Source organism: Tinamus guttatus, unplaced genomic scaffold (genome assembly GCF_059628265.1).
Source record: "Tinamus guttatus ecotype Peru unplaced genomic scaffold, ASM5962826v1 Tinamus_guttatus_pri_ptg000002l, whole genome shotgun sequence".
Classification (NCBI taxonomy): Eukaryota; Metazoa; Chordata; class Aves; order Tinamiformes; family Tinamidae; genus Tinamus; species Tinamus guttatus.
Window position 1 is genome coordinate 787043 of NW_028288536.1, and position 26897 is coordinate 813939.

At 42.9% G+C, this 26897-nt stretch overlaps 2 protein-coding genes across 4 annotated transcripts in view; both read right to left on the reverse strand.

Moving 5' to 3' along the window:
• NPAS2 (neuronal PAS domain protein 2) overlaps nt 1-25603 on the reverse strand; it is a 91713-nt gene extending 66110 nt beyond the window's left edge. Inside the window, exon 1 of the mRNA XM_088520450.1 lies at nt 25429-25603. The gene's annotated coding sequence lies outside the window, so the exon portion shown is untranslated. The remainder of the gene's footprint in view (nt 1-25428) is intronic.
• Nucleotides 1-26897, reverse strand: part of MAP4K4 (mitogen-activated protein kinase kinase kinase kinase 4) — a 602555-nt gene that overhangs the window by 397624 nt on the left and 178034 nt on the right. The gene's annotated exons all lie outside the window — the stretch shown is intronic.

A 26897-nucleotide genomic window follows, 5' to 3' on the forward strand; every position in this document is an offset into this window, starting at 1 on the left:
AGGCTCACGAAGCGGCTCCTGGAGCAGCCATGGGGACGGGAGAAACCCCGAGATCCGCTTTCTCCATCTGCTGCCCATCCCTGCCACCTGGATCCTGGCCCTGAGGAGAGGGACAGAAGCACCTCCGCATTCCCAAATGTCACCTAATTCCACCATTTCTTTAACTGGAATGTCCTGACTTAATGACACCTGACTCTGACTTTTGTTACAGCAGAGGAATCATTTAAACTCCCTGGAATTACCTGTATGTATAAAGAAGTAATAGACTTTTCTGGCATTTTTTTTTCCTTTGAGGGGAAAACTGAAATAGCTCCTGCCTTCTCATTGAAACTACATTTTATTTACTTCTTTGCAAATAAGAACTGTATTATACCTAATTTAGTTAACACTTAGAAAATGCTAGATATATTTGTGAGAAAAAAAAAATCTGTTTTTTCAACACTACCAAAAATACCCAGGATTGAAGGGAAAACTGTATTGCAGCAACAGCACTTCTTGCAATTTTTTGCTTCTTGTCATAACTCTAAAACAGTAAAAATAAATAAATAGTTATAATGATGGAAATCAGAAGTACCTCCATTACTGACCCATTAACAGAATGGTTCCAGAAGATTTAGAGATACTGTACAATGTGAATAAAGCACAAATGCTTATTTTTAGAAGAATTATTTGGAAAACACGCATTCCTAAGCAAGATACAGTTAATACAGCATAATAATTTCATAATAACCTAACTGTAGATATGTTATTGTTATAGAAAACACTTTGAAGGATTATATTTTTAGCATTTATTTTAAACATTACACATTATTTTTCATCCTGACTGTTCATCCTGACAGAAGACATCTCTCAAAACATTCACTATAAGTTTTCCCCAGATTTTCCAGGTTTGTATTTCCTACTTTTCATTTAAAACAAACAAACAAAAAAAAAAACAACAAAAAAAAGGAGAAAGGAACAGAGAGTGGAGATTATGATTCTTTTTTTAAGGATTCAGTGTTTTTTTCCAGATCCTCACAACATTTAAATAAATGTTACATATGAAATATTAATTAAGGAGAGAAATGCCAAATATGTGAGAGCTTTTTTTTTCTACTTAAAAAAGATAAATTTGGATTATTGATAGGAAAATATTTGTATATCTTTTAATGAAGCCTTTGGTTTTATGGAAACTGGGGTACATCTCTTTATTGAAGGAATTCAATATTTCTGATCTTTCAGGAAAAAATATTTAGAACTAGATAATAGAAATAGAATAGAAAAAAATATTGGTAAGAGACATATACATTACAGAACAAACATTGCATATGGTGTCTGGGTCAGGGCTAGAAAGGAGGGAAGGGGTCCTGCTGAGGGGGAGCTGTAAAAGCTGGGGCTGCTGCCTTGTGCTGTGGTGCGTTTCTGCTGCTGTTATCTTGCTCCTATGCAGAAAAAGCCTATTAAAGAAATTCTGGAAAATAATGCCTTTACACTTTTATTTACTTTAAGAGCACATCTATTTATCTAGAAAAAATGACAACACGTTGTTGTTTAAAATAAATATTGGCAGTACAGTGTGTGGCTGCACAGTGACGCAGCTCTCCCATCCACCTGGATTGAGACACATGGACTCTGCTCTTATCAAAATATTGCTTCAGATAAGGTGATTACTAAAGCCCAGTTTAGCACCTATATTGTACAGGTTTAATATGCTCACGTATAAACCTGTCTCCTCCTAGAAATATTTTACTTTCTTTTGGGGTACTCTTAAGTAGTTAGTCTTAGCTGATTTAACTCTGTCACGTTGAAAGGCATTAAAAGGAATGTCTGGAAGGAATTAATTTAAATCCTTATTGAAGACTTGTAATATCAGTTACCACCTGTAAGTAAAACAAATGTACGCGAACTGGAATAAGATACATCGATTCAGCTCTCTTGTGAAAATAGAGCTTGGAGGTAAAGAGCATTTCAACTATTTGCACAGGAAAAAGTGCATCATCTTAATGGAACTATTCTAATGGCCTTGGCTAAACTGACTACATCCTCACTTTCTCAAAACCAGTGCAAAATTACCTACAGTATCATGACAAATATATGGATTTCCTGAAGAGCCCATTTTATAATGGAATATTGAGAAAGAAAAAAAGGCAAAAATCTTTATTGATTTCATGCATACAGCTAATGCTGTACTTCTGCATAAAGAAAAGGAAACAATAAGGTGGGACAATGTTCAGGGCCCGATTCCTGGGCTCCAATTGAAGTGCAAGCACTGTGTGCGTTTTCTACAGACGGGCTGGATGCAGTCAGCGCTGTGGGCAAAGCTCAAATTTATGACTGCAATGTCCACAAAGGCACCATTCTGTGCCAAGGCACGGGACTGTGTAGACTTCCCATTGCCACTAATGCAAATGTCATTTAGGAATGTTTTTTTTTTTAGGAATGGTGTTGGTTGGTGTTGGAATTCAGAAAAGCTGGAGCTGAAGATTTCTGGTTTCTTCCTCTAGACCTGAAGGGCTGAGATGTGATCTAGGTTCATATAGATTAATTCTGGAGACAGAGTCTCAATTTCTCAAGCTTATTAATGATACAGCTACAGTTGGGGTTAGAGATGGGGATTGATGGGGAGGAAAATCAAGTTTTTTTTTTTCCTGAGAAGTATGAAGTTTTTAAAGCTCAGAAGAGTGTGAATGGCTCTAGGGCTGGAAGGTGATAATACACCACAGTTTACATTCATCTTGGGTTTAATGGCTTAAGGTAGCACTGGAGTTTGGACCCAAAGGACTGAATTTATTACTGGATCCTGCAGGACCTACTGATACCTCAGCTATAGAGAATGGTGAACCTTGCTGTAGACCTCCTTATGCAAACACAGTGCCTGTGCCAACACACAGACTTCCTCATCACTCACCCTTGTGCAGCATAAACTCTTAAACTCTTGTTTTGCTGGTGTGGGGATCCTTTTTGCTGATATACAGGATTTTTAAAGGCTATTATTAGCTTACTGAAATGAAACTGCTGTTAATATGAAAAGCTTTGATATGAAACCAGGACAGAGTGACCTGAAACAAGGACGGCTTCAATGTCTTGCCAAATATACATATTCTGAAAAGGTCTATTATGCACTGGCCATGTGCTCATACAAGCTAATGAGGATTCACCCATACACAACACAGGGATAATGCTATTAAAGGTAGCCATCCTACTTGGGGCATGCAGAGAGAGGAACCATCCTTCAAGACTCTGTCTCACCTGCCCAAGAGAACAGAGGCTGGCCAGTGACTTGCACACTCTGAGTGAACAAGCAAGCAAGAGCATTAATCACGGACGTAAGGGATCAATTGGTTCACAGTTTTCTATGTTTTGTTAAATTTATATGCGATGTATGCTCACTAGCAAAGATTCTTAGTGTTCTCTCTTCTGCCTTCTGCAGTTGTCTTGATGCCATAAACCGACAGCTCTTGTTGGCATGTCATAGGCTCCAGGATGGTGGCTGGTGCCGGGAGGGACAAACCATTTACCAGCTTGAATCCTGCACAGGCTGGGGTGGAAATTGGCAGCAAAGATAAAACTCTTTCAGTTCCTCTGATCTAGACTGAATGCAAATGCCAGCAGAGCAAATGGCTTCTATATAACCTAGGAAGAGGTGGGGTCACTAGATCATAGTGAAAATTAGGGTTATTTTCAGAGATAAGATTAAGATTGGGTAAAAGTTGTCCCATATCTCCTCCTTTGCTGCAGTGCTAACTGTCGGCCTCTGTCCCACTAACTTCAGAGCTGGGTTGGGATCAGCAAGAAACCTCAGTCTTCCTCTCCTCATCTAATATTAAAGTATAGCTTGATGGTCTCTTGTAGCAATTCTGCCCTGACTGGCACCATCCTAGCCCTTTGGACATTGCAACACCCATTAGTAAACCCCTCTATTAATTCCCATTCTTAATCCAGACACTAGTATTAGCCCTTACCCTTAACTGCCACACAGCTATCCATAAATCTTTTCACACAAAATACCAACCTCATCCTACACCAGCTAAGATCAGTGAACGAAATCAGCCCTTCAGTCCTTTCTCTCATAAAATTTAACTTAGTAGCTACGTAGCTAATCCAGGCACTGATACAAAACCAAACCTTTTACAAATAATTATCATCAATTACTACCAAACGAGCCCTGAAGACTATGTAAGATTCAACAACAGGGTAAGATTTTGATCCCTATCTGCCCTATGGCACAAACTCTCATTTTATTCCCAGCCCCAACTTCCACCATAGTTCAGCAACCTGAATCAAACCAGTCCTAAGCTTAAATCATTAAGATCACCCCTATGTCCCACAGCCTGGGACCAATATCTCTGATGAATCTCTTCAGCCTGGAAGAGAAAGGAATACAGGTAACTGAAATCATGAGTGGTGCGGGAAAGGTGCCCAGGGAATGGCTGTTTGTTGTCTCTTCCTATGTGTGAACAATTAGAGATGACAAGTATACTGAAAATGCATGACTTTTTTTTTTTTTCCAGAAGAGATGCAAAGAACTTAGAAATCAGTATGCAGTGTACACACGCTCGTGGAAGAAAAGCCCAGGAAGAGCTGTGAAATGCAGAGACCCTACCTCTGGTTCAGGAGGTTTCTCAATCTCAAGGTTCTGGAGGACTGGAGATTATGCTGAAAATAATCCTTGCCTGTTCTGTCTGTATATTTTTTTTCATAGGCATTTACTACTGAAACCAGGATCCTGAATTAGACAGACCTTTGATCTGACCCAGTGCAATTGTTTCTGTGTATTACGTTCATGGATCCAACAATAAGCTGAATTCCCCTGCCCTGTGACTCCCAGTAATAGCCTGAATATCAATCCTAGTTTTAATTTTCTCTATCCCAAGGCCAAGCAGGAGGATTCACGCTAGATGGAGTAAAGAATAGTTTCTAACATAGGTATGCCTTACTGACTTTGGTCAGTATTACCATCAGCATTTGTTTCCAGAGATCTAAGTTCAAAGATGCTATGAGACATGCATGGTGAGGGTCTTACAGTTTCAGTTGGCTGGGGGTTGCATAGCTATGGATAGGGCTATAGTCAGAAATAGGGAGGTCAGAGACTGAAGAGGTAAATTTACTAGTATATCTGTCAAGTTCCTCTGATCCAAGATGATATGCTGTTGCCTATTTAGAATATAAAGGAAATTCTCTCTCTCTCTTTTATGCTGATCATTCCTCTTCCTTGCCTGTAAATGCAGGTCCTCACAACCCCACAGAGCCCAGAATAACCCATTTTCACAGACCCCCAACCACACTGTACTCCATTGGCCATTGGTGCCTTCTCTATCATATGCCCACCTCTGTGGGGATTGTGAGAAGCCTCTCACAATCTGGATTCTCACAAATCCCCACCATGGCCTGCCCCTTGCCAGCTGCCCTCGGCTTTTGCAAGAGGAATTGATATCATAAAGTTGCTGTGAACTCTAAATTAACTCTGAACGCCTCATGTGCCTGGGGTAGAAGAAGAAAATTCATTTGGGAGGAGGAAAATGTATGATGTGGAGGAAAAGGGGAAGATAAATGTAAAGGTGTATAGTACCTTCTTGGAAATCCACACACTGTAGAGAGCCTCTACTCAATTTGAGGGCATCTCAGGTTGTTTTATAAGAGAACAAAGGAAACTCTCAGCAGGAGAAGAATTTAGTGGTCAGCCTGAGCTACCTTCAGACATGTACCCTGTAACTGCCTCAATTTGGCTACAGTTGAGAGCAAAAAACATGCGTTTGTGTCTCACACAAGCTAAACACCATTGGAAAAAATATTACAAATCAGAAGGAAAAAAAAAATCAAATAAATGTCGTCACTACTTAACCTGGCAGAACATTTCTCTGAGAGAGCCCCAGCTCATATCCCTCACAGCCAGGCGCTGCTGGGTGATATGTGATGACTATAGCTGTAAAACAGGACTGCTTTGCTGCAGGAGGCTCCGGTGGCAGAACGGGGGCTTCATTGCCAGCCCTACACTGACCTTTCCCTGCTTGCCCCAGCCCTCATGAGAGATAAAGTAGGTGTTATAGCCGAAGTCTGGAGGTCTGAATAGACAGCTTTATGTCTTGCTTCAGCCCTGCTTGCCACATTTACTAGTTTCCTGGCAGCAGACAGGATATCTTTAGAAGGGCAGAGATGGGAAAAGGCAAAGGCAATCTCTTTGCTCTTGAATTGCGGGAATTCCTAGTCCAGAACGTCCTGTGCAGACAGTAGCCCAGCTGGGGGTATGGGAATGAATCCCAGTGTTAACCTCTGTACTACATATTTGACTGAAATTTGGGGTTCTGAAGAAGTTGCATTTTTCTAGCTTTTTTCTAGGAAAGTAGATTCTCAGTTTGTTGCCAGGTAAGAATGAAAAGCTGAGTTTTTAAGAGCACCAAGTGGTATATTAGCAAGTGTAAACGCTTCCAAAAAATGAAAGAAGACTATATTTCTGCTTCTGATTCCACTGTTTTGTGCCAAATAACACTTTCTCAGTCACCTTTTCTTCCTCAGAGAGAACAGGTTGCGACAGATTGAAGCCTTCTCCCTCGTTATGTCAGGAGTCTTTATGTGACAATTACAGCATCATTTTTGTTTTATGATCAGCTGAAGTCAGTTCAAAACAGCGCTTCACCTAACACGTGAAATAGTATGCCTTTATGTGACAGGGACGGGAATTTGGCAGGAGCCTTTCCTCATTTACAATCTGCTTTTTTCTGTCTCAACATTTTATACTCAATGCAGAGTAAGTCTAGTTTTAAAGTCACTCAGGCTTATCTGTAGGTGTGACTCATTTAGGGCAATCGAAATAGCTGGCTCTGGCTTACTCGGAGAGGAACTGAAATGTTAAGCAATGCAGGAGGAGAAAAATTACAAATCCCCGGGCAGAAGACCTCAGTACTTCCAGATAAAAACCGTGATATTTATCAGGAGCCCTGTTGGCTGCAGGCTTGGCGGTCAACAGGCAGTTTTTCTTTATCTATCTCCTCACTTTCCATGGTTATTTCCTTTCTCTGCTTTTACACCTAGCTGGCACGTCAGTGATACTGTTGGCCCCAGAAAGTTCATGAAGCAGCTGGCTGGCTACACCTTTGCCCCATATCAGTGGGTCCTACTGATGCAATCAAAACCCCATGCATTTCTTGCTTTCCTTGGTGCCGTAGTACAGCAATTAGCCAAGAGTGTGTCCAAATGCTGGGATGTTTCTCACAACTTTGGCTTTCTCTGACAGTTTGCTATGTCACACAATCTGTTAGCCCTGTGAAAATAATACAGCATTATCCATTAGTAATCCCTTCCATTTGCGATTTCTTTGCTGTGTCCAGTGGAGACATGGTGTGGAGTCACCACTCAAAACTCTCCAGAATAACCACTACTATGATACTTCATCTACCAAAACTACAACCACTATGAATTTAAGAACCCTAGCCCTAAGCCCACCCAGGTTTCCCAGTGGTCCCTGCTTATTTTCTTCCCTAGTTTCTGGCTTTTTCTTCTTAGCATGTTTTTCTTTTAAAACTGAATGCATGAAAGTGTGGTGATCCTACGCATGATGGCATCCAGTTCAAGAATGGCCGTAGGTGGAGGGTAATAGCTGCGTCTGACTCAGCAGGACCAAACTCACAGCACAGACGCAGATAGAAGACATGACTATTAAAATTCTCTTTGTTGTCAATGAAGAAAGCCAAGAACTTCTAGCATCTGATTAACCCAATTTTAAGATAGTTATGAAAATTCTGACAAACAATTCATGCTCTGGATTGTCTTGCCAACTGCCAACTGGATCTGGCTAGACCCTTTTCCTCTCTAGTCTCCCAGGATCTCAGGAAATCCCATGATTGAATTTGTGCCAGAAACTTGAGAAAGGCCACCCTATAAGTAGGTAGGTTTCTCCGCCCCAAAATCCTATGGAGAGACTGCTGCTGAATTTTCCCCAGTGGTTGGAGCACCTCCTCTATGCAGTAGCTTAAACTTTCTGCAATTATGCATTGAAAATTTAAACCTTTTAGATCTCCGTGCTTTTGCTTAAACACTCTTCTCCTTCATGTTTACTTATCTAAGGTAGAGAGCAATCACCTTCATTCACCTTTCCTTTTGCTCAGCCTTTTCATGTGCATTGCTTCCTCACCTTTATTAAACAAATCAAACTCCTTGTTTCCTCTTTTAAAACAGACTCCTCATTCTCTTCATCTAGACTAGCAGGTCTTCTCTTCACCTCCAAGAAGGACAATCACCTGAAGGGGAAAAAGGAACTCTTTCTCTTTGTAAGACTCTACTTTGTATGTATGATGACTCTTTGTTTAATTGTTCCTCCCTATACGTGGCCTGCCATTTAGCTTGCCCTCTGCTTGGATATGCCCATTACACGCAGAGAGGAAAGTAATTTATTAAATACTCAGAAACAGAGTAGTAGAACTACAACATGGAGACTCAGGTGCAAGAGGAGTCCCTGAATTCACTTCCAGTACATTCTTAAAATATCAGGCTGTCAGGTTGACTACAGCCCTTTGAGTTCAGTTTTTCTCAATTTTTGAATATTTCACCAAAGGGCATTAGCATTCTACTGCTGTATTTTTACAGAATAAATTACCAATGAGAACATCAAGTGCGTCTCTGAAGTTATAGCCTTTTTCTTTGGAAACTTAATATTCTATAAAGCTAAGTGCTGCCTTAAGACTGATGAAATCTTCTTTAATATGCTTGATTTACAGTCTATTTGAAGGTAGAAAGCCCATTCAATACTTTCATTTATTTGTTTCCTTTTAATTATTATTTTGTATGTGCAAGCTGTAGTCCAGGAAAAAAGCAAGTTTTACTGATACATTTATGAGCCCTTGCATTATGATTTAGTCATGTACATCAGCTTGTACTTACCTGTACCTATTGAAAACCCAGCAAGGAAGATGTTGAACACATGTTCTAAAATAAATACCTACTTTAAACTTCCTACTAAATTTGAGCACTTGTTTTTTTGTCTTTTCTCAGTTTTCCATTTCCTTTCCTGGAGGTTTAATTCCTCTGGGGCATATCATAAATTCCTTAGACAAAACTCCTTTTCTATTTACTTTGTTTAGGTTGAAAATTGCCTAAGACGGTAATATCTTAAAGACAAGAACTCTCTTATCTTTCAGGCCTGCAAAGTTCACATCCATTTTTGACACAATAATTACTGAGTAAAGTAATATTAAGTTCGCCAATCTTTTCTGGCAGGGATTTTTATTTAAAGTCAGGGAGAGATTCAGATTAGCAGTCATGGTGTTTAGACAGGTCTTATGGATGATCTCTGGTGGCTTAGATGCACTCAATTTTTATACAGCTTATCCTTGAAAAATACAGCCTTATTCCTGCATGGAGACCAGCCTTTTGGTTTCAACATCGTCATCAGTTCTGTTCAGATAATTGAGCATTTCAGAAGGCAGATTCGTCTTTCTTACTCTCCTCTTTGCTTTTGTACTTTTTCCTTTGAATTTGCTTTTGCGTTAAGACTTTCTCTCCATATGAATGCTTTTAAGGTTGTTAAGCAATGGATAGCGGGCCTATTCCAGTGTCCAGGAACTAAGTTATGAGAGTGCCCAGCATTTTATCATGTCCATGTCATGTGGCATTTCACATCTTTTCTGTAACTGTAATTTCAATCTTCCTCGTCTTCACTGATGAAATTTATAGCATGTCAGAAGGGCTCTCTCAGATTAAGCTGTTTTCTTGTGTGTTAAAGGGCTGTCACAGAACATTAACTATCAGGCATCAACAAAACGGATTGAGATTTGAACACAAGGTTGTTGACCTAGAGCTGGAATTCAGTACCTTTCCTCCCAGGTGGACTGCTTTATTGCTCCACTAGTAGTTTCTGTCCATTCATTGGGACTACTTGTCAGAAGCAGGTGCTGTGATTAAGGAGGTCAGAGCCTGTCCCTGTTGACAAAAGACTGTTTTAACACTTCAGACTTTCTTTGGGCAGTTTTTGCACTGACTAGTGAGCACAGTGCGATCTATGTGGGCTCATGGATACACATGCACGTACCCCACTTAATACACCACTGACGTGCGGGACACAGCTTTGGAGTAATGAGAGCATTAAACTTGGGCTAGAAACACATTATGAATATGCTGGCAAAGAAGATGATTCCTCCTAAAAGGGACCTCAGCTGAGTAATGTTCTGTGCAACTGGGCTTAATAGTTAGGCAGCTCTTTCGTGGGTGGAAATCACCAGCCTGAATGACGTGTCCCAATTTTCCACGCAATATAAGCCGACCACCTTGGGGTAGGACTCACAGTACAGAGGCGCTGGTTTGATGTCTGAATGCAAAAGGTTTTGGAGGTTGGCATACCTGTTTTGCACATGGTCCCAAGTGAAGTGCTTAGTAGGGCACCAAAAGCCAAGAGAAAGAGCAGTGTCTCATGGCGCCCTTCTCCTCTGCACTACCGAGGCCACATGCATTTCTCCTGCCCCATACATGCCTAATTTAAGCATCTGGGATTTTAAAGGCCAAACACAGTGAGACAGTCAAGTCTCACCACCTCACCACCAAATGGAGGAGGTCTTCCTCCCCTCCCACTCTTCCTCACTGCCAGTCCTTGCTCCCATTGAGCTGATTTAATTCAGCAAATCAGTAGTTAGTCGTCTTTTTTTTTTTCTTGGTTTGGGGAGCTGAAGACACTTATGGAGAAGTCTCAGTAGATCAGCTAGCACAAGGCAACTGTCAGAAGAACATAGATGCATGGGATGGGGGTTGGAGAACAAACTGGTCTTAGTCATACTTAGAGTGGAAATGGGACCAGCCCACCACCATTCCCGTGCAAGCATTGGAGACAAAATGAGCTTCAATCTGCTGTGAAACTTTGCCTTTCCTCCCTTAGCAGACATACTCCAAATCTTCCCAGTTGCTCACCATTACTTCCCTGCACAGAAAGGCAACTGCCAATTTTGCCCCATGTCATGCAGGAATTGATTTGGGGAAGATCAACATCATCTTTTCTTGGCATCCGTAACAGCATTAGTCTGAGCACTAACAATACCTGAACAACTACACAAAATTGCGTAATTAAATTTGAACTGTTTAATTTCAAATTAAAATTCAAAATGCCATTCTTGGAGGTTACAAAATCAACTTACAATAAGTGCTTATCAATTCTATTTTCTTTCTCATCAAGCCTTTCTTTCATCTCACACTGTGAACCATAAAAATGCCAGAGTGTTTTCTTCAGACTTTGATCATTGCATTACCATGACAACAGTGTATTTACTGTAGCTATAAGAACTGGACTTCAGATGTTAACTGGGTCCCTTGAAAGTCCATGGGGAAACTTTGTGTCTTCATACACAACAAAGAGTGAAAGAACGAACCTCTTGATTAAGGGGTTATCTAAGAGATTACTTAGATTCACTTCCAAGTTCTGTCTGCTCTTTTAGCAAAGCCCAATGCCTTGAGTGAAGTTTTAAACATATTGACTGTTTTAATTATATAGAGAAACAGGTTGCACTTCTATTTTCCAGGTTACTTTGATTTTTGCTGACTGAAGTCTGTAAGCCAACAAGTTAGTGCATCGATCTGACAGGATGGAGACAGTGAAGGTTTTGCAGATTGAAGAAATTACAGGTTTAATACAAAACAGCACATACAACTCCAGTTCAGCCAGCAAGTAGAAATTTTCTTACAGTAAGATTCTTAAAGTTAATGTTTTCTTAACTTAAGGAATATATGAATAGACAAAAACTTACTTTTGCATGAGATTTTGTAGAGAGCAAATTACAAATATACATAAAAAGTTTAATTAATCCCTGTCAATCTGCTTCTAAAAGATGTAATTAGAAGATCAGAAAACTCATTAGAAAGCCTGTTTGATCTCAAGAGTTTGGTTACACACTGACAATCTTGAAATAATTCACATCAAAAAGTAGAATAGTTGAAGATTTAAATAGTTCTAAACATGAACAACCAATATTTCCTCAGATATAGAAATAGTGCATAGGATTTTAGAATAAAATATGTCATTTATGAGAGTCATAAAAACGACTTTATCTAAGAAAATGGGTCCATTTAAACCAATTAGAATTTTTAATTTAAAATCCTGAAAGGCTGATTTAATCATACCAAAACAGATACTGTAGCATCTGAAACACCAGAAAATGAACAGAAAAGTAGCACTGTGGGACTCAATATTTATTATTTCTCAATCACATACATTCAAAATGCAATCAGGCACAAATTATTTGTCAAATTTAATCTTTTATGCTGCTCTTTTGGTTGTACGGGTTCTTAAAAACAAGGTTTCCAAGAAAATGCTTTACAGATGAACAAAATGCATTTTTTTGACCTACCCAAAGCTCACTGAATCAAAAAGTACCCCTTTTAAAACATATATGAAAGCCAAAGGAAGCATGGTGGTGAGTGGAAGTTATGGACAGAACAGAACATGTGAGGCAACCACATTTAATGGCCTCATTGAGCCCCCAGAACTCCAGGTTATAAAAGCCAAAATTTAGTCACACTGAAGAATCAGAATTTCATCTAATTTTGCCTGTCGCTGCTCGCTTGGTCCAAAGTAGACCTGAGCCCAGTAGCTAGTCATCTGAAATGACTTTGGTGTCAAGAGTGCAAATGGTCCTGTCATGTTTCACCTCCCGCTTCCTACTGCAGCAGAGAGGACATAAAGGAACTGGGCATGAGCCAAAGATATCACTGCATTGCACTAATTCTGTTCTTCCAAAATATATTTTGGACCAGTTAGCTGCCAAAATAATTTAATTGGACAGTCAATGGTGTCTGTGTTGAGATTTTCTACTCCCTAACCATATAGGGAACTAGCCTCTATGACCTGGCTAGGTTATGCATAAAATTATTCTTCTCCCTGTTTTTGCACATAAACACTTGTAGCCAATAGATTTTACAACTGAGCTAAGTGTGAGATTCATTTTTCTGTCTCTCCTCTAACTCAAAGTTAAAAAGCAATACTTTTAAAAGAAAAGGGAGAAGCTTCTCTGAAAAAAGCTCTGCTCAATAAATTCATCTACAGCACCACAGAATGATCAAGGAGAAAGTCTTAATTCTTGAGGGTTTATAAAGAGGCTCATGTATTTGGCTGCAGGAAATAAGAACCTTATTCTGGGCTAGCCTTGTCAGACCTCTCTCATGTGTCCCCTTTTCTTGGGAATGATTTCAGGACAGTGCCTGTCAAGAAGCTTGCTGGAATCTTCCAATTATAGGAATCTTTCTTAGTCACACAGAATATTTCCATAATCAGGGCATTTCTGTTGAAATTTTGCAGAATTACTATGTTCCTGATTTCAGTCAAAGCAGTTAAGAAACAGAGAAAGCAATTGCTCAGGTGGAGTTAGTACACCTTGCTCTGCAGGTTTGCGTGGTCTTTGAGACAAGGATATCTCCATTTAAAAATCCACTCAGATTTGCCCCCTGTTTATATCATTTATAAGAGTCATAAAAATAACTTTGTCCAAGAAAATGTATTGATTGGTCCATGTAAACCAATTAGAATTTTTAATTTAAAATCCTGAAAAGCTGATTTAATCATACCAAAACAGATAGCGTAGCATCAGAAACTCCTGAAAATGAACAGAAAGGTAGAAATAAAACTGATGTTGTTTCCCTACCACACGGAAATTAATGTTGTCATTTCAGAATGGGTCTAGCCGGTGAAAACTAGCCCTGCTGACGCAGTAGTGGTTGCATCCTTCCTCTGCCCCCAGCTCGTGCCCCCATTTCTGCAGTGACTCGGGGAGCAGATTGGGCACTGCTAGCAAACTAATCTGCCTTCAAATTGACCTGATAACAATGAAACAAAACAAGACGAAGAATTTATCATAGTATGATAGTGATCATAGTATGAGCATTATATCATTAAATAGAGAATCATAGTGAATATGCAGGAACTGAATAAACTAAACACAGGCAGATATAATCATACGATTCCCTAATTTTTGAGTGCTTGGCATTGCAGCTCTAGCAGCTACTGTCTAGCATAGTTTCTGCGAGCATGTGACTGCCCTTGGTCCTTCAAAAAGTGGAAAATGGAGATTTGCATTACTTTGCATTGCAGCAGCCTTTCCAGAATTTCGTCTATATTATAACAGAGGCTTTGTGGATTAAGGCAATCTTGCAACCATCACTTCAGTAAAAGTGTGTAGAATTTGATAAGATAATGGAAAATTGTTCTTAAATGGAAGAATGTGCTGTGTTGGCTGTCTTGCCTGAGCTCATTCCAGAAATGTCTCACAATTCCCCATTTACTGCTTTGTTCTTCGAGACAGTTGTCGTACAAGAGGCATTACATCTGGGCAGACTAAGAGGAGTTTTGCATGAAACAAACTCTCCCAGAGAAACCTCTGGACTGTCTGGAAAGCAGGAATAGAGAGGAACATCCAAGAAGTTATCAGCCACAGATAAAAACAGAGAAAAAAATGCTAGCCTTAAGTGAGATCCCCTCAGAGCTCAGATTGACTGTTACTTCTGGAAGGCACTGCCACCGTAGCTGTGCTCCTCCTTTAAGTACAAGAACAAAACTAAAAATTACCAACTATTCATATACAATTTTTGGAACGCACGGTCCATTTTCTATTTAGGAGTTGCCTGTATTTTAAACTTTAGAGGCATTTTCAGTTAGAAATATGGAAAAAAAAAAAGAAAGAAACATTAAAGAACCCTAGTTTGGAATTACTGACACTACTCTACTCCCCCCAGCCATCCTTTCACTGGGGTAGTTTATTCTGTTTGGGGGGACAGTTTAACTTTGCTAGTGAAGCAACTGCACACAGTGTGCACGTCTCTGTTACAGAAAGTCACCACCACAGCCTTATATGCATCACTGTCAGCAAATTGCAGATGAGCTCCAGCTCTTTAGAAACAACTCTCTCCTGCAGAAGCATTTCTGAACTCGCTCTGCAATGCCTATCTCTTTGTCTCTCTGTGTTGCAAAACGTTGCTCTAGATACATAGTTCAACTCCGTCAAAGTGGAGAAAAGATTGAATCAGCGTCTGAATCAATACAGGCTTTGTAGACAAAACTGTGTTCACAAAGAAAGCAGCCAAAAGAGTCCCAAGTTTTTGATATTTGCCCACTGCTGACAAATATTTCAAGAACTTTCCATGATTGATGTGGTGTGAATATTTCCCAAAGGACTTAATACACATCACTAGCATCTTCTGAGTAGCTTAGCATGTAGATCACCAGTGGCTATGCAGTGCTGCGCCCAGCCGCTATCACAGAATCATAGAATCATTATGGTTGGAAAAGACCTTCAATATCATCAAGTCCAACCGTGAACCCTTCACCACCGTGCCTGCTAAACAATGTTCCTAAGTGCCTCATCTACAGTTTCTAGAACACGGCCAGGGACAGTGATTCCACCACTTCCCTGGGCAGCCTGTTCCAATGCTTCATCACTCTTTTCATGTTGAAATTTTCCCTACGTGTAACCTGAACCTCCCCCGGCACAACTTGAGCCTATTTCCTCTTGTTATTTTGGAGGAGAGACCAACCCATGCCTCACTACAGCCTCCTTTCAGGTAGCTGTAGAGAACAAGACGGTCTCCCCTGAGCCTCCTCTTCTCTAGACTAAATGAATGACAGGGAAGGCAGCTCCTTTCCCATCTAACCCATGCATCCTCCCTGTGCCACGCACAAGCCAGACACAGGGACCGCGCAAGCCCCTAGAGATGCGCTGAAGCCTTTGCACACCCAGAAGAGAGCTCAGCCGAAATTCTGAGTGAACATGTAATGAAAAGCATGTCTCTCAGAGGTTACCTGAATGGAGCTGCTTTGCTGAGCCCGTGCTCAAATGCCAAGCATGCATTAGGCACGCTCAGGGTCTTCCTCAGCACTCTCAGCTGGGGAAGGAATACCAGGAGAAACACTGCATGCCCAAGGGGGAAAACCTTTTTCCTGGAGAACAGCCCAGCATGAAAGGAGCCATCAGATCAAAGATCAAGTCTTATACACCCCAAGATGCTTCTCACTTCCCCAGATCAAAGGGGAGGAGGTCTGGGAAAGAGGAGGGAAAAAAATCAAGATGTGGAGGAACCAGAGGTTGCCCCATCTCCCATTGGGCATTCCAATGCAGCCAGGGCCAGCCTGAGCTTCCCACTTGGGAGCCCGTAGCCCGAGGAGAGGGAAGTCATGGAGTGCAGGAGTCAAGTTATTTATTGACATTTCCTCCCCGCGAGCCGCTTCACAGTGCGCGAGAGGGATTTCAGGCTAACTGCAGCCGCTGACCTTTCCTCCGACATGCGAGGAGCCGGCGCGGCCGTCTCCAGTGCCCGTGCTTCCAGAAGCCGTGGATACTTTTGTGAGCTGGATATTACTCATTAGACTCATGAGCTTCAGCTGCTTAAGCTGAAACTTCTGAGGGTGGAGAAAAAAAGCATCACACGTTTTACATTATCTCGTGCAAATGTGCGAGCTCGCCGCAGCCGTTGGCTACAATATTTATGAATTGGTCTTTCAGCTAAATCCACTTTTGCCTATGGATATACGTCTGCCAGCACTGAAACGTATGATACTTACTAAATATACCCTTGCTGTTTTTAAAATCATTGTAGAGGCCTGAAAATAATATTTCCTCCACTGCAAATCAAATCTCTAGCTCTGCTGTTTCAAAGAGTCTGAAATTAGCAGATTTTTTTTTTACATTTGTTTGTTTGTGCACAAGCATAATTGATTAAATCCGCACAAACACAACTGATATTATACACTCTAGGAACAGTGCTAAGGAATTCAGCTGCAAAGCTGGCAGCAGTGCAAAGATCTATATCCAGTCTTTATACTCACCTCTCGTATATGGAATCCCCTCCCAATTCTACAGTAACCAATGTTCAATACATCATCACATCCCACCCCCGGATATCTAGATTTCAAATGAATTTAACCTACATTATCACAGAAATTCCTTAAGACATCTCTTTCAACTTTTGCATGAAAAGGTAAAATTTACCCCAAACTGACTCCTTATAAAACATAATCACCCATTTTTCATTAGCCAGAGAAATGAACCTCTAGAACATTTTCGCACTGCCATATTTTACTTTTGCCAGAGCAACAGGAAATCAGGTACCGTGAAAAAATTGTTTGTAACCATTACAATAACCGAAAATGATGTTGCTTATTTAAGGAAGAATATGCAAATTTATTGGTATGTCTCTAACTTTAAGAAGTGTGTCTGCAGGGAACCAGACACTAAGAAACGGTAAGGTGATAACATTATTTTGAAATTCTCCTCTGTATATTAAGAAGGGCACACTTATTATTTATTTCACAAGCACAGATTAGGTCTTCTGGAAAAGAATTTGAATTTTAGTCAAACTTGCAAGAAAATAGCAATACTTTATACTTCCAGACTTCTTTCTGCCATTGCCCTGCTCAAACATCTGGGTACGAATGTCGGTCAGAATTGATCCTCACCTACAGCACTCTGAAAAGTGCCCCTAGTTTATAGACCAGAGAAGTGATGCACAGAGGGGTTATAATTTCATCTCAGCTCATGCCATTACCCTGTGGAAAGATTTTGAATAAAACACATCTTTTTTGAGACTTTCCGCCTCAGGCTTTGTCTCCATCAACAAAATCCCTTGTACACACACTTTAAAAATCACTTTTTTTTTTTTTCTGAAAGCAATGCTTTGCCAAATATTTATTTTATCATTTCAAAACACAATTTACGGCACCAACTCTGAGCAAATACCTCAGAGGAACTTTTAAGATCCTGTCCAGTGCAGGAGTAAGGATTACAGAGAGGAATATTGTACAAATAAATCTCTGCTTAAATCATCGATGTTATACACCGCTGCTTTGCCCTAAGGCAGGACCCTGAATATAGGCTGCTATGCACAGAAGTGGCCTAAACAAGCTAAATGAAATTCTTTGATGTATGCATCATGTATTTCATCTTCTCATACCACTGCAGCCAGTGAAGGTGGGGAAACTGAAAGAGAGAGAGAGGAAAAGAGGAGAGAAAAAAGGAGGAGAAGGGGCAGTGATAAGTAGATGGTTGTAAGTACTGACTGAAGTAAAAATCAAAAAAAATCCAAGCGATGAAAAGTAGTGATAAATAAATATATCTATATATAATATATCTAAATAAGGAGAAGGAACAGCTAAAGTAGAAGGTGAGATAAAGAGAAAAAGAAACCTGAACAAACAACAACAAGAAAGCAGGAAAAGTTTAGACCTCTCAAGAGTTCAAGCCAGTGATTCTTTGTCAAGCCAAACTCTCCTTGATTTCAGTGGGAGTTTTGCCTTAATGAGGACTGCAGGATACGCACCAAATGCAGCTTTATTTTCTGCACTTGCATAACAGCAAGCTACGGCAAGATACTCTGTTGTTGAAAAAGGTTGTATATTTCTGAAGAGTTATGGATATTAGAGGCCAGGCAGTACAAACATAATAGCTACAACCAGCTGAGTTACCCCAGTGGGCATCAGCTGACAATAAGGCCCTTTGTGCTGCAAAGAAAAGGAAAAGACGAAAAACTGACTCATGCCACCTTGCAAATAACCAAATTAAAGGTCCAACATTATTTAAGCAAAGTTTTAACTGTCTCTAGTGACATGCCAGAAAACAAACAAGATTCTACAGTCCATCATCTAAAAAAAATATAAGATGAAATACAACCATGAATTTGAGTGACCTATTTATTTGTATCTGTACTGCTCTTGCTAAAGTTGTTGGAAATGCACCCATCTGGTTCACAGAACTACTGTCTGATTGGGCTGTTTTCAGGCAGGGAGAGAAAATGTCTTTCACAAATATTGTATTAATGTATTTAGAAATGAAACACAAGATAGCTAGATCGAAGCAAAGCATATTCTCTTCAGCTTGGTAACGAAAGATAAAGCAAAATTAAAAAGCTAGATGCTCATTGGATAAATAGGATGAAGACTCTGCATAGCTAAGTAGAGCCCTTAATGGTCTATGTAGAAACCATATAACAGTTTTCCCTTTATAAATCACAAATTAAAGGAACTCTCCCTGTAAGCATAATTAGAATGTGGGTATGTCAAATGCAAAGGCTTCAATATAAAACATTTTACTGCTTTAGATGTCAAAACCAGAAACAGAAAAATATCATGAGTAAAATTCGTAGAATTATCACTAAAGAAATCAGTGCAGATATTTTGTGGCAGAAACACAAATAGCAGAAAAATATCTGGTCTCTGGCTGATCACATTGCAAAAAGTAATAACATTTACTATCTATGAGATTTTGCAAGAATACCATTCTTTTGCATAATATATGAAATATTGTGTCCAATAAGTCTGTGACTTGATCAATGTCGGATTCATTTGGCCGGTGACTGAACCAGATAACCAGTTTCATGTTTCTCAGAGTTACATCCACCTGTTGATCTAGAGAGTACAGGTGGGAGCTTCCTTCTTAATACGTTCCTCAGCTAAAAAATACCACAGGAGCCTGAGAGAGTAAAGCAAGATAAAAATAATCAGGTCAACTCATCAGTAACAAAATAGTACAAAATAATCAAATAAAATTATTATTCTTTAGAGGACTGATTTCTTTTTATGATTAAAGAAATTATTGCAATTTGTGATTTCCTTGTTCTGGTTCTCTTCCCAAAGATTGAAAACTCTTGTTCGTTTTTAAAGAAAAAAGAAATAAACTGCTTGAATGTTAAATTGTGTTTTCCCAAGATGGAACAAATCATAGCACCTTTAAGAATAGCTATCCAGAATGAAAAATAAGTAAGCTCAAGGTTTTGTTTTTAATGGGCTTGTATTTTTAACTTGGTTGAGTGCCGATTACAGCACATTCAAGGCTATTAGAACATTAGATTGCGCTACTGACTGGAAACTTTGATGATGTTTTTAAAAAAGTGAGGTTTGTTTGTGAAATGAAATCAACATCACCGCTCCAGGATAGCTCTTGAGGAGCTCTTGAGCTCCAGGAATATTGTTTATTAAATAACGTTAAATGAGAACAAACAAGAACGACAAACTCGGGAGTGCTCTTGGAGCTCCTGTTTTTCCCTAGGCAGCTTATGCAACATTGCTCTAACACACAGCGTAAGGGCCTGCCATTTTATTACATAAGGTACTCCTAAAATGTATGTAGGCATTTGTTAGTTCAATTAAGTGCCAGATCAGAGCTTTTCCCAGGAAGCATATCGCAATGTTAACAAATGATCGTAAGTGCTTATATATTGCCAGTGTTTGGATTGTTGTTTTTGTTCTAATATAAATAGACCTCATCTAAAAGCAAGCAAATATTATCAGCATGAATTACACTTGAATATATTGTACTTTGACCGTTGCTTAAGTGAATAGTATGCACAGTCTTTAGTTTAGAAAAGCCAAAGCAGACATGATGCAGGGCTTTAAAATCTGCCTCTTAAATTATTGAGGAGCTTCTCTGTTTACTGTACAGCAGTCTATACATTGTAGTTTTAACGAGCAGCCAAGTGGAGAGGTGAAGAAAATTAATTTCCAACACATCCTCCCATACTCAGCCCAGACTTTCAAAGCCTTGTCTCAGATGGATAGATAAAACCGTAACAACAGCAACACCAAGTCAGGCAAACGGACACCTTGCCCTAAATCCTCTCTGATTCTGGGCAGTAGGAAACGTCTGGCAAGATCCTGCAAACAGGGTGGGCTTGTAGCAATATTGCAGACTGCCAGTGGAGACTTCTTCAGCCAGACTGAATATTTTGGTTTTCAAACTCTCTTGGTGGGATCGCTGCCATGAACGTAATTGCTTTCTGAACCAGCTTCAACCTGAGAAGACGAGTATGTCTCTCCTGGGCACATCTGTACTGCTCAATGGTGGGACACGACACCAGGGAGAGAGCTTGAGACCCACACCTTGTCTCCTCATGAGCACTTGGGATAGTTCCCTCCAGCTAGCTCTCTCCGTGACAAATGTGTCACAAAGAGGGCTGGCCTGAGTTAGGGAAGGTTCAAGCCACTTAGAGCCACTTGGCTTTGGGAACCAAAATGGAGTCAGGCTCTGGCTCACTTCCTTTTGAAGAAACACTTCATTTAACTCTTTCTGGAGCTACATCCACCTAGTTCAGCTGGAGCTGAACACGCATGGCAAGACACCAGGGTAAGAGAAGACTCGCAGCTCTGGATACTCGGCTTTGCAGCCCTAAACTTCCTAAGCCAGAGGCGGTGATTTTGTATTTAATAGTCCTTGATGGATTTCTCTCCTACAAACTCATCCAGTCACCCCATTAGCTGATGTCACCTTTTAGCATCCACATCTGTGGTGAGGAGCTCAACAACTTGGCTTTGCTGTATGAAGAGCCACCCCTTTAGGTTTTAACCTCGAGAGCTGCCAGCTTCATGTGATGCCTCTGCCGCTGGCACTGGAAGAAGCAGCGAGCAGTCATCCCCAGCTTGCCTTGTCCGTGCTGCTCGGGGCTTTACATATTTCTGCTGTATTGCCCCTTAGTCATCTCCTCAACAGCTCTGTCACTGCTCATGCAGAAGCCGTTCTGTCCTTCTCATCACCGGTATTGCCTTGCTGTGAACCTCTTTATATGATAAAATAATGAAATTCATTTATTTATTTATTTATTTTACTCTCCATTCTTTTCCTAGTAAAACCTAATTCATATTACATTCATTCTCACATGAAGACACTCAAAGAGAAAGGGTGGCTGAAATGTACTAGTAGATGATGCTTTGTCATGCATGTTTGAAACTAACTCAGGTTTCATACTTGGACTTCCAAATTTCCACTCCAGTCAAACACATGTACACCTCTTTTAGATATCCATATCTCTTAGTTATATTTTTTTCCATATCTCTTGGTTATAAAATTTCTATTTTATGCCCAAAGACGTCCCTAAGTGTAGTGGTAAAATACATCCAAAATGTGGTCTGTTACAGCCAGCAAAACACCACCTGCTTTATGTGGACTTACGCCCAAGCAGAGGAAGGTAAGTTAAACTCCTTGTCCCCAACACTCACTTGATTATCCTTTGTTCAGCATCTTGCAGCTCCCAGCATGGAGCTAGGCATGCTACCAGCCATTAAAGTGCATAGGAAGGAGAAAAAAAAAAAAAAAAAAAGGAAAAGGAAAAGCATGTGGTAATACTAGTTATCAGTGATAGAGGTCCAAACTCAAAGGTGGCCTAACTTGTTGTGAGGGTTTTATTTTTCTGAAGCCCCAACTGTATTTTTAGACTAGATGCCAGACTAGGACTAGCTCTGGAGATATATAAGGATATTCCTCCCAAACGTGTCAGGCAGCATGTGAGAAATATTGCTCTCTGGCATGGTCCTTGGAAGAAGGAACAGAAGTCTCTACCAAAGTGATATCAAGTCCAACATTTTGGCTGAGCTGAATTGTGCTTCACAATTTGGCATGAGGGGGAAGAGACACAAGGAAAGAAATGTAAAACTGACACTTCCTCCTCCCTCGAATGTGTACAGAAATTATGTGTTCTAGTGCAAAATGTCCCCAAAAAACCCTCTGCCCAATCTGCAAAGATACCCAAGCCACCACAACATAAATGCAAGGAGCAGAGAGTGAGCCATGGGGCTGGAATTTCTGAGCTGACTACTCAGAGCACTAGCTTCCCAAGCACATAGCCCTTCTCATCTGCTTTTTATTTTTATTCATTTTTATTTTTTCCCTGACCTGCAGCTCTTGCATTTCAGACTTAAACTGGCAAAATACCTTTTATCCTATGTGACCCACAGGAGATCACAATAATTGGTATTGACCTAGTCCTTACAAATAAAGCTAAGCAATACCACAAGTGCCATTATATAAGCAAATCCACCACCTTTACATTCTTCTTGAATTGCATTACCCAGCGTTTCCTTTTCAGACTTCCATAATCTGTCTTATCTTTCAAAAGGCATCCAGGGCTGACTTCTTCTAAACTTCCAGCCTGAATAAAGTTAGCTAAGACATAAATATTTGTATGGCCTCAGCCTAGTTTTTCAAACACAAGCTTTAATAAGATCAAGGATCAACAGAAGGCTAAGCTAAATCTATGAAATGGACTGTTTTTTTGCTGTTGTTGTTGTTTTTGTTTTAATACGGGTAATGATTTTCCTACAAAATCTGCAACTCAAGTGTATCTATCTGCTTTAAAAGCCCAAGAGCAAAACTCTAAGCACACATGAAACAAAGTTATTTAAGGTCTGTATTGCATGCCTTTCAAAGAACAAGAAAGTGACAAAGTAGGCAGTAAAATACACATTTCCCTAACGTTTTTATTTATTGATTGATTTATTAACTGACAATTGTATAGTACTTTTAGTAATCTGATTGCTCAAAACCTAGGGTTGAAAACAGGCAATGACCATATAAATCATTATGTCTGTTACGTAAAATGTCCTACCCTTAAAGAATACTAAAACTAGCTATCGAAACGATTAGTTTGCAGGAAATTCAATCTTAATTTACCTGCCTTAAATAAATACATCATGATGCAAGATGAGTTACCAGGTTGTACATTACTTCTTTTGCAAATAACTTTATTCTTTTGATTGATTGTTAGTATACTGAGATTTGAAATTCCTTTCTGGCTTAAAAAGTGGCAGAAAAAAAACACAACAACATTAGTCTACTGCAGGAGTCATTGAGCGGGTTGAGCCCTTTAGATCCACATGTTAAAAATCCACTAGGAAACTTAACTTAATAAAAAATGATTACCCTCTCCACGACAAACATAGCACTAGGAAAAGGCGGACACACACTGTGATGGAGGCCTGAGCCCTAGGAGCACTGGCCCTGCACCCAGGGCGCTGCTGACTGTCCTCAGAGGTGGAGCATGGAGCAAGGGGGAGAACAACCCATGGACTCGGCCCGCTCCGCAGAGAGCCTGGGTGCCATGAGGGAGCTGGCAATGCCACATCCTAATGCAGGATGATGAACACTTAAGCCGTCTTTCGCAGTTGTGCGGCCAAAGAATACATTTTCCTCCAACCACAACCTCAGAAATTGCTGAACCATTTTATCTGAAACTTCCCAGAGAGATTCTCTTTTCAGCAAACACTCAGACTAGAAAATGTCAGTCTAGTTTTAAGCCTAGCAGATGTATAAGCACCTGAAAGCAGAATATTATATTGCAGAAGTACTGGATAAGATTAACTGTAGACATTATTTCTGCCTATGATAAAATAGTGATTTTGACTCCAAGCAAAATGAAGTCAACTGTTCGTGCGCGTCCCAGGCTACAAAACGGGGCATAGTCATAACTCTGTGAAGTGTAATGTGTGGGTTCAAGCCTGCACACACGCAGAGCGGCACTCTATCCATGAGGGAAGTACTTTTAGGCAAGGCTACTTGGAGGAGGGCATAGAAATGTTGTTGGCCTGGGGAATCACCCTGGTATCAGACCCTTGGTTTTGGAAAAACTTAATTTTTCAGTGGAGGCAGCACAGAGCTTGGTGCTCTCTGGAGAGTCCTGCTCCTGGGCCACCCCATGGATCAGCTCTGTGTCAATATTCACCTGCAGAAACGTATGTGGGATCGGGCCCTCCACCACCCGACAGCTTTCCGAGTCAGACACGGATCAGTGGATGGGCCAGCTCCGTCCAGAAACTGTGAGCACTGACAGTTCAGGATGGCCAGAGGACCTCAAACCGGGTGGGATACGGGTGGGCATTTCACACGGGGGAATCGCTTTCCACGCCAGGCCACAGGCACTTGTTGCGCGCGCACCGCAAGCTCACGTCAGCCGTGCCCATGCGGGGAATCCCGCAGCCCTTCTGGAGATTTAGCACCGTGAAAAGATTAGAAGTTCCTCTGCTGGCTGCAATGCTTATAACCGCTAATTATTTCTGAGTCACTTGAGTGCAAGTGAGATGCTATCCTGCAGATAGCAGAGGAGGGAGGACCCACTAAAGTTTACGGATGAGCATGCTTGCTAGTAGCCAAATGGCACTGGTGGCCATGCAGGAAAACCCCAGCTCCTTGCCAAGACCCACCGCTCAGCCGTGCATTTAACGTTTCCCTCCTGTTCTGGTCACAGAAGCAGAACAAGCGGGAGTCCAGCACCCGGTTTCAGCAGCAGCAAACACCCCCAGCTCTGGTGCCCACCGGGAACCTCCTGTGCCCATTCACAAATCCTGTGGCTCCTGAGGGGAGGTGGCCTCGGCTGAACCCTGCCAGGCGAGCTGATGCGGGTCACCAAGCGTTCACCCGCCAATGCCGGGGGCTGGGGGGCGAGGGGTGTTTTACACTTTCCAAGCCGATGGGTCAGAGGCCCCCACTCTCCGTGGCTCGCAGGACCAGGCCGGGCTGCAGAGCGTGGCTGCCCCCAGCATTGGGCCCCGCGAAAACTTTCGCGCGGGGGAGACGCTGCCACGCGCGCCGCGGGAACCAACGCCGCGGGCAGCCCTGAGGCCGCGGGGACGGGCGTCGCGGGCCGCAAGGAGGGAAGAGGCGAGGAGCGCGGCGCGTGGGGCGTCTCGCGTGGGCGCCGCGGCGGGGCCGGTGCTGCGGCCGGGCCGCGCGTTACCTGGGCTGCCGGGGCTGCGCGAGCGCGGCGGGGAAGCCCCAGCCGCCGCCGCCGCCGCCGCCGCCGCTGCTGCTGCTGCTGCTGTCCGCGGTGGCCACCTGGGCGCGGGAGCCGCCGGTGCCGCTGCCGCTGCCCGTGCCGGTGCCGGTGCCGTTGCCGGTCTGGCTGCCGCCGCTTTTCCGGTGCCTGCCGGTGCCGCTGCGGCAGCGGCCGCTCCAGGCGCGCAGCAGGCCGGCCTCGGGAGCCGGCAAACTCTGCCCGGCAGCCGCCGAGCCGCCGCCGCCGGTGCCGGTGCCGGTGCCGGTGGCCGCTCTCATGGTGCGCGGGGCCGCCGCATGCCCCGCTGCCGCCTCCCCGGGCGCCGCGCGCGCCGGGGCCGGGGGCTCCGCCGGCCGCCCGAGGCCGCCGGGAGCGCGGGCTGCGGCGGGGGGAGGAGGAGGCCGGCGGCCGGGGGAGCTCCTGCCGCCCGCGCCCGCTCGGGCATTAAGTTAAACGCGGCGCCGGGAGGGGCAGGGCGGGCGCTGCGCGGCCGAGAGTTGTCCGCAAAGTTGGAGGCCCGCGGGCGAGGCGGGGGCATCGTCTCCGCGGCGCCTTCATCGCCCTCCTCCTCCTCCTCCTCTGTCGGCGGTGCTGGGGGTGGGGGGGGCCCCCCGCGCCCGTGGGGAGCCGCGGCCCCGGCGCGCGAGGACCGCGCTCGCCCGCGCCGCCTTCCTCTGCGCTCCCAATCTCCCAGGCAAGGGAAGGGAAGGAAAGGAAAGGAAAGGGAAGGAAGGGGGGGAGCCCAAACCCGCAGCCTGGGTGCAAAACGGGTCAGGGAGGGGGGAACAGGGACCCCGCTGCCTGCGCCCCCTCTCCCCTCTCTGGAGGGCGGCGGGATTTGGGGAGGGAGCGGCTGAGAGGTGGGTAGTGGAGGAGCTGCAGAGCAGCTCTCCCGCCCCGGCTCCGTTTGCACAAGTGCAGGGAATGTTCCACTGACCTACATATTTTTCCAAACATACGTGACCTTTTTTTTTTTTTTTTCTCTCTCTCTCTCTCTCGTTCTGTGGGAGGAGACAGGCGAGGATCCAAGAAAACGAGAAGCTGGAAAGAGAACGAAAGGGGAAGCAGGGGAAAAAAAAAGAAAAAAAAAACCTAACTAACTAAATAAATAAATAAAGCCCAGCCCGAAATCGAGGATGGTTTCGCAACGCCCCGAGCAAACCGCGCCATGCCATGCCCGCATTTACAGCGCTCCGTAGCGGCCTCCGCGCCGGCCGCCCCTGCAGCCCCCGTGCGCGCGGGCAGGTGCCGCGCGCGGGTCCCGGGGCCGCGCGGGGCTGCGGCCGGGCCCGGGGCACCCCCCGCGGCCGCCCCTGCTGCTCCTCGCCGGGGAAGGGGGGCCCGCGGGGCCGGACCGGACTGGGGCAGCCTCTCGGCCTCGGCGGGCACGGGCGGTGACTCCCGGCTCGGTTATGCAACGCCACACCGGC